We start from the raw sequence: 8,445 nt of genomic DNA, 5'->3' as shown, positions 1-8,445 counted from the left end.
CTTTCGGAAAGAAAAAAAACACGTTTTCTATTTTTTTTTCTTTCGCGAGAGGCACGATTTTGCTTCCGCGAGAGGCACGGTTGTACTTTTCGCGAGAGGCACGGGCGTGCCTCTTTCGGAAAGGAAAAAAACGCGTTTTCTGTTTTTTTTTTTAATTTCGGGAGAGGCACGGTTTTGCTTCCGCGAGAGGCACGGTTGTGATTTCGTCAGAGGCACGGACGTGTCTTTTTCGGAAAGGAAAAAAAATCGTGTTCTCGGTTCGGTTTTTTCGTCGGTTTTTTTCGTCCGGTTTTTTCGTGAAAAAAAAGTTTGTCAAAACCTATCAACACGGGATCTAGTTTTGAAGATCTCGACGCGAGGAATCCAACGGCGAAAGCGGTTCGAGATTTGGACGCACAGTTTAAGAGATAAAACATTTTGAATAAACGAATCTACGAAAAAAGAGAAAACTCACAGGTTGCGACAAGTGGCGCACATGCAGCGCGCCACTTGTCGCAACCTGAAGAAGTTGGAGTAATCTCCGCAAGGAGTACTCCTTAACTAGTGATTTTGGCAGTTTGTCGCCCGAACGCACAGGGAGTACACAGTTGGGCCGGCCCATGAAGTACAGATTGGCTGCGCTCGCATATACTGTAGCTTAAAAAAAGCACACTTGCTGGGGATGGAACCCAGAAACCTGGGGAAAGACTCAGCGACAATACCAGTTGAGCTATCGAGCCTCAGAGGTGGTAAAGCAGCGCAAGTCCTTAAGAACAAAACGGCAGTGCAGATCCCATATACTTTTGAAATTTTGAGCAATTTTTTTTCTGAAAAAAACCTAATATTTTGTGAAACGCAAAAACTTTCAAATTAGTTAACAAATTGGAGATAAAAAACTGAAACATTTTCCAGAAACCAACGAGGCTACCTTTAACAACATTTGAATTTGCAAACAAATTTAAAACGCTTTCTGAAGATAACAAATTGGTTAATAATGTTTGAATTTTCAAACAAATTTAAAATGGAAACTTATTTGAACTTTGAATAAATGTTGGAAAAAGGAATATTTTGGATAAAAACAACAAATTTTCATTTGTGAGCAAAAAATAAAAGTCTGAACAAAATTTGGGAAGTGAACACGATGAACATTATTTGCATTTATGAATTAATTTGAAAACAGGATACATTTTTGAACTTATGAACATTTTTCTAAAGGTGAACCCTTTTAGAAATATGCAAACATCTTTTTTTTGAAAATCAAGAACATTTTTTGAACTAGTGAACAAATTTTGAAAGCAGGATTTTTTTACTTATGATCTTTTGTTGAAAGGCAAACATTTTTTTTCAAATATACGAATATTTTTTGAGTTTGTGAACAAAATTTGAAACAGGAACATTTTTTGAAAGGAGAATTTTTCCCAAATATATGAATTATTTATAATAACCTTTTTTTAAAACATCTGAACAAAAAATTTAAAAACAGAAACATTTTCTGAAATTGTGAACAATATTTTAAAAAGAACATTTTATGAAATTCCTGATAGACTTTTTGAAACGGGAACATTTTTTAAAATTGCGAACAAAATTTGAAAATAAGAACATTTTTTGAAATTTCTGAACATTTTTTTAAATTGGAAGCAAATAAAAAATAAACTGAAAATCGGAAAAAGGAGAGAAAAAAGAGGAAAAAGAAATAAGAAACATAGAAAAGAAAGAAAGTAGAAAAAAGCCGGTTCAAGAACCTTCTAGAAGTTTCCCAAAACCATAGAAAACCGGCTGGAAACCTCTAGAAGGTTCCCAAAACCGGAAATGTTGAAACACCTAAACAGGCCGGCCCAATCCTAACAGCCGATTGATCCCCCTATGCAAAACCGTTACAGTTTGACACAAAGCTTCTCCGTAAGGGACGAAAAGGGGAGCAACTAATTAACGAGCGCTCCTTCGGGAGCCTCGCAACGATCAGCGCCATGTGGCGCGCTCACAACCATTCGCCACGTGTCGTGCTCTGGGCGCTCCCTCCGGATTTTTATTTTATTTTTACGCACGCGTTTTCGGCTTTTTAAAAGTTTTTTTTTGACGTTTTGGTTTTCTACTAGTCTTCCTTAGCTTTTTGACCAAAAAATAATTTTCGAAAATAATAATTTTTTTGCGCAAAAAAATGCATTTTTTTTCACGATAGTCACGATTTTGTTTTCGCGAGAGGCACGGTTGTGCTTTCGCGAGAGGCACGGGCGTGCCTCTTTCAGAAATGGAAAAAACGCGTTTTCTGTTTTTTTTCTTTCGCGAGAGGCACGGTTTTGCTTCCGCCAAAGGCACGGTTGTGCTTTCCCGAGAGGCACGGGCGTGCCTCTTTCGGAAAGGGAAAAAACGCGTTTTCTGACTTTTTTTTTCTTTCGTGAGAGGCACGGTTGTGCTTTCGCGAGAGGCACGGGCGTGCCTCTTTCGAAAAGGGAAAAAACGCATTTTCTGTTTTTTTTCTTTCGCGAGAGACACGATTTTGCTTCCGCTAGAGGCACGGTTGTGCTTTCGCGAGAGGCACGGGCGTGCCTTTTTTGGAAACGGAAAAAACGCATTTTCTGTTTTTTTTTCTTTCGCGAGAGGCACGGTTTTGCTTCCGCCAGAGGCACGGTTGTGCTTTCGCGAGAGGCACGGGCGTGCCTCTTTCGGAAAGAAAAAATCCGTGTTTCCGGTTCGGTTTTTTCGTGAAAAAAAAGTTCGTCAAAACCTATCAACATGGGATCTAGTTTTGAAGATCTGGACGCGAGGAATCCAATGACGAAAGCGGTTCGAGATTTAGACGCACGGTTTAAGAGATAAAACATTTTGAATAAACGGATCTACGAAAAAAGGAAAAACTCACAGGTTACGACAAGTGGCGCACAACGTTGGAGTGATCTCCGCAAGGAGTACTCCTTAATTAGTGATTTCGGACGAAAGGGGACGGCAACGATAGGTTAGGTGCCGCTGCCACACTTCTGTACTGACGGAACACTTCGAAGATGGGTTGTTAAAACCGCGGTAACTCGGACGTTGGGTAGCTATACTCTCGTCTACGCACATGATAGCATTAAATTCAATCGTACACGCGTCAATGTCTCGTTCGTACACGCATCGAGAGCGCACGAGCCCGAGCACACCATCGCCGTTCTCGAGCGTTGGATGTATACATACTTATCTGACAATTATCCTGCTGGCAAGCGTGCCGGCGATGATCTTGTTGGTAACCTTGGAAACAATGATCCTGCTAGTAACCTTGGTGATGATCCTGCTGTTAACTCTAGCCCTTTCTGAGTAAGATTGATTGATGGTCTACCATATTGTTTTTTTTTTGCGAGGGAGTATACCATATTGTTGGATCCTTTTGGTTGCAAAACACTAGTTTCTAAGTAGTCAATGACTAGATTTTGGCTATGCACAGCTGATGTCTAAGTAATGGCTGATGGTGAAGCAAAATAATACCACCATCTGACTAGCTTTTGCTTGCTTTTGGCTATGCACAGCTGATATCATGCATGCTGGAATACGGGTTGGTTGCCCTGCGAACTGGGGCTCTGGTGATGCATAAGAGCATCTCCAACAATAACGCGCCATGCGGAAAAAGTAGTGGTTTTAGCGTGCGCGCTACCGTTTTCAGCGCTCCAGCGGACACGCAAAAATCGCGCGCGTGGGCAGAAACGCCATCACGCGCCGCTTATTTGCTGCGCCCGCTCCCGCGCGCTGGACTCTGGAGCGCTCGCGCGCAACTCCATCTACCCATCCAGCCGCGCTGGTTGAATGATGTTTGTGATTTAAAAATTATATTTCATGTCTTTGTTTTGTGGATGCGCGGTTGCTCGCACGCGCTGCATTTTAGCGCACTGCTGGACCTGTGTGCGTGCGCTGCATTTTAGCGCGGCTGCTGGAGCCAGCTTTGCGCGCCGCGCCAAACCTGATGATGGGCGCACCGCAAAATAGATTTTAGCGCACCGCGTGTTAGGCGCCTATTGAAGATGCTCTAATGAAGGCCAATTAGAGTGAAGAAGAGGTGTGGTGATGGTCGAAGCTGGTAACCAGGAGGAACATGACGCTAGAGATACAAACATTGATGCTACAATGAAGGAGAATCGGAGTGGATTCTTACGTTTATTGGTCTCGCTGTTAAGGTTAGCTGTACCAACCTACAGATTTTTTGCAGGCTTTTTTACTTTTCTTCTTGCATCAGGATGCTAAAAACCCTTTTGGGCTGCTCTTTTGTTCCGTTACATTTGCAGGTAGTGGAACATGATTCATTCATGGATCCTATAGAACAAAAAATACTTGAGTACTTGGTCTCTATTTTGAATGACTTCTGCTTGCATGTCAATTACGACTTTCATGGTAGACAATTTTCATGAAGTGTCAAATCTTATTCAGGCACATACTTCCTCCATGTTTACTAGTTTAGCCGCCCACCAAAACGAATATTTAGGTATAGAGGGAGTACTATTTAGTGTTCCCGCTTGAAAGTTCTGTTATTATTTGAGTTAATAGGAATCTTGCACTACTAAGAGGGGATGTGTCAAGGTGAAGTACCCAGCTCATTCCATGTCTCTCTATCTATAAGCAAGGTCGCCAAAAGGACAACACCAAAAAGCCAAAAGATCATCACATCAACCGGGCCGTCTCCAGAAATTTGGGGGCCCGGGACAAAAATCAAAATAGGGTCCTAATTTTTTTTAAACCATATAGTTGAAGAACTAATGTAAGTAAAACATACTCTCCTTAATTATTTAACTTCAAAATATGTCTGATTTGGTACAGTATTTAGGAAATATATCAAATACTAATTGTAAAATAGTAAACATGGTGCTAAAGCAGTAAACATCTAAACTGACCTCATTTTCTACCAAAAAGCAACATTCTTCTAGTATGTTTGAAGTGAAATCTTCATAATTAATCTTCACCAAGATATAATTTTCAAGTGCTATTGTTCCTAATCCATAGTCTTTCTTGTCTCATAGTACAACGCAAGTAGGATTTCAACAACTTGAGTTTAGAAAAGCTCCTTTCTGCGGATGCAACCGTCACAGGAATGGTTAACAAAATTCTGTATACAATAACAACATTAGGATAGATTAAGGTGCGCTTCTTCAAAAAATTCAGAATATCAAGTGGCCCCATAAATTTATGAAGTGAGTCCTGGAGAAAAAGTAGCTCGCAACACAATTTAAGTCATCAACAATAGCAACAACACTAAAGCGAGAACCGGCAAGACTAAAACTTACAACTAAAACAGAGTGAATGCAATCCGTCCCTCTTGAGTATTCAGATAACAACCCTTGAACCACTGACCCAGATTGCGCGAACTTGGTGGTAGACCTGTATACGTGGATAAGTTCCCAACTTGCTATCCAAAACAAACAGGGTTCAAAGCGAAAGTCCCTTTCTGCTCCCGAACTCATTTGAGCTCGGTGAACAGTAAAATCGAAAAAAATTCAAAAAATTCCAAATTTTTTTTTAGAGAAACATTGACAAAAGTTCTAAGTGCTTGCAAAAATTCATCATGAAATCACATTCCTGTAAGGCGTGGCAAAATAAACAAATTCAGGCTACAAAATGCTTTTGAAAGTAGCATTTTCAGAGTACCGATTTTGTTTTTTTTTGCCACGCCTTCTAGAAATGTGATTTCATGACGAATTTTTGCAAGCACTTAAAACTTTTGTCAATGTTTCTCCCAAAAAAATAGAATTTTTTTGAATTTTTTTCGATTTTACTGTTCACCCGAGCTCAAATGAGCTCCGGTGCAGAAACTCCACGTCCGGTTCAAAGGCCTCAAACTTGGCAGAAACATGATTCATTGTCCTTAGAAAACTGACAAAGTTTCAGTTGACCGGGTCCGTTGACCTCTGACGAGGAGCTTGTGATTTTTGTACTCCTTCTGATCCATATTAATTGAACTAAAAACAATTATTTGGACCGAAGGGAGTTTTTTTAAAGAAAAAAAATATACTGGTGAATCTGCTGCGAACCAAATCCTCGATCCAAGCCCAACAAAAGTGTAGGACGAACTGACCCAATTTAGAGGGTGGCAACGCCGTTTTACCCCCTGACCACAGACTTGCTGTAGAAACTGCTTGTGTTGCCTTGAACATTTTAGATCAATCAACGCAGCGAGTGTGATTTTTCCTCCAAAAAAAAGAGGAATAATGCTACTCCCTCCGTTCACTTTTATAAGTCCTTTCAGACAGCTCAAAATAGGCTGTTTTGCACATTGTTTGAAATGTCTTCAAGATTTTATAAAAGTGAACAGAGGAAGTAGCTCGAAAAGAGGAGGCAGGCGAGGAGCGGCACAAACACAGCGTTGTCGTTGCGCCTGGTTTAAACTGGAAGCATTTTTGGCCCCGATAACGGGATCCCAGCCGATCGCTTTGCAATCTGCATTGTCGATCCCTTTTTTTTGCAATTCAGGAGCTCTATAGATTACTCATTCGTAAAACATTCGCGGGTAATACAATCACGGAGAAAATTTGGAACAAAGTTGATCCAAAGACATCTCCGACGAACCTCACTAGCTTGATGAGCACAGAGATGGGCCGCCATATTGGCTTCCCTACCAACAAAAGATATACTAAAACTAGCAAAGTTCCCGCATAGCTCCTTGACCTCCTGCATAGGACATGCAATATCAGCCCTTTCAAATGCTTGGGTCTTCCACGAGTTGACAACTTGCAAAGCATCAGTCTCGATTTTGATCCGCTGCCATCCCATGTCGCTCGCTAACCGGACCACATCACGAATTGCATATGCTTCCATCATTGTAGCAGAAGCGGCAAATTCATACCATCTGGATTGTGCCCGAATAAGGTTCCCATTTGTACCACGGACCACACATCCGGTACCCCCATGACTTGCAGCCTCCCCATACTGAGCATCCACATTCAGTTTTAGAACATTTTCATCCGGTGGCTTCCAGCGAGCCTACACCCGCGGACTTGACTTTTGTTGTTCCTTCCCAAGTTGTGATAAATCTACTGCAATATCTATTGCCCACTGGATAGATTTTGCAATTGATCGTCGCTGCTCCCCATGTCTTCTGGCATTGCGCTCAGACCAAACTGACCATGCCCCGCATAAGATCGTACATGCTGAAAAGTGATCCACCTTACCTCCCTGTATCATATCAAGGGGCCATGAATCAGGATGAAGATTTGGAATTTTAATCCCAGTGCGTACCTTCATCTGCTCCCAGAACCTGCGAGCCCAATTGCAAGTGAATAGAGCATGGTATGTAGTTTCTTCAACACCACAGTCCTCACAGTAAGGTATTTTCTCGATATGACGATGTTGCAGCACAACACGACACGGAATAAAGTTGTGAATAAATCTCCACCAGAAACATCTTACTTTGGGAGGAACCTCCATTCGCCAAAGTATCTTAAACACCTTACAGTATCCATTGTCCGAGCCTGACACCTGGGTCATCCTACCCTGTTCCTCAGTCAACAACTTATAAGCCGACCTCACAGAGAAAATGCCCATCTTATCAGGTTGCCATGCCCAGAAATCCTCTCCCGCATTGACTGGAATTCGCAGGATAGCTTCAGCATCAATCACAGTAAAATTAGTTCTCACACATTCCTCGTCCCATGTTCTGCTATCTACATCCAGTAGCTCATTGACTCTATTAACTGCAGCAAGAGGAAGCTTTACTAAGGTCTTGTAGTTATAGTTGGCTGGGATCCACGGATCATCCCATATTTTAATTGATTCGCCATCACCGACCCTCTTGATTAGGCCCAGCTCAAGAGCTTCTCTACCAAACAATATGGCGCGCCATGTGTGTGAGGATCCCCTTCTTCTTGTAGCGGTCATGAAGTCTTTGCCGTTATAATACTTCCCTCTCAGAAGTCTTGCACATAGCGATTCGGGATTAGTCAATAGCCTCCATCCTTGTTTAGCTAACATGGCTTTATTAAATAATTGGAGGTCCCTAAAACCCATTCCACCAACACATTTGGGTACCGCTCTATCCTGCCACTTTTTCCAATGCATCTTTCTTTTTACTCCGTCTCCTCCCCACCAATATTGCGCCACCACACTAATAAATTTTTTGCAGGTTTTCTTTGACAATTTGAAGCAACTCATTGAGTAAGTAGGTATTGCTTGGCAAATTGACTTGATCAAAACCTCCCTGACTGCACTGTTCATAAGTTTTGGAGCCCAGCCAGTAACCAACTTCCTTATACTTGTAACAATATGGTCGAATTGATCCTTAGAAGATCTCCCAAGTGCCGTGGGTAATCCCAAGTACTTCTCAGCTAAAGCTTCTGTGTGAACATCCATTCTCTCATGAAAAATTGCCTTCTCTTCATCCGAGCTGTTGGCACTAAAGAAAATAGCCGATTTCTCCTTGTTTATCAGCTGGCCGGAACCTTCTCTATACAACTCCAAAATATCATGGAGCCTTTCTGTACCCTGAATCGTAGCCTGGGAGAAAATCATGCAGTC

The sequence above is a fragment of the Triticum dicoccoides genome, chromosome 2B, assembly GCF_002162155.2.
Source record: "Triticum dicoccoides isolate Atlit2015 ecotype Zavitan chromosome 2B, WEW_v2.0, whole genome shotgun sequence".
Taxonomy (NCBI): domain Eukaryota; kingdom Viridiplantae; phylum Streptophyta; class Magnoliopsida; order Poales; family Poaceae; genus Triticum; species Triticum dicoccoides.
The sequence above is the reverse complement of the archived record's forward strand: the minus strand, read 5'-3'. Positions refer to the sequence as shown.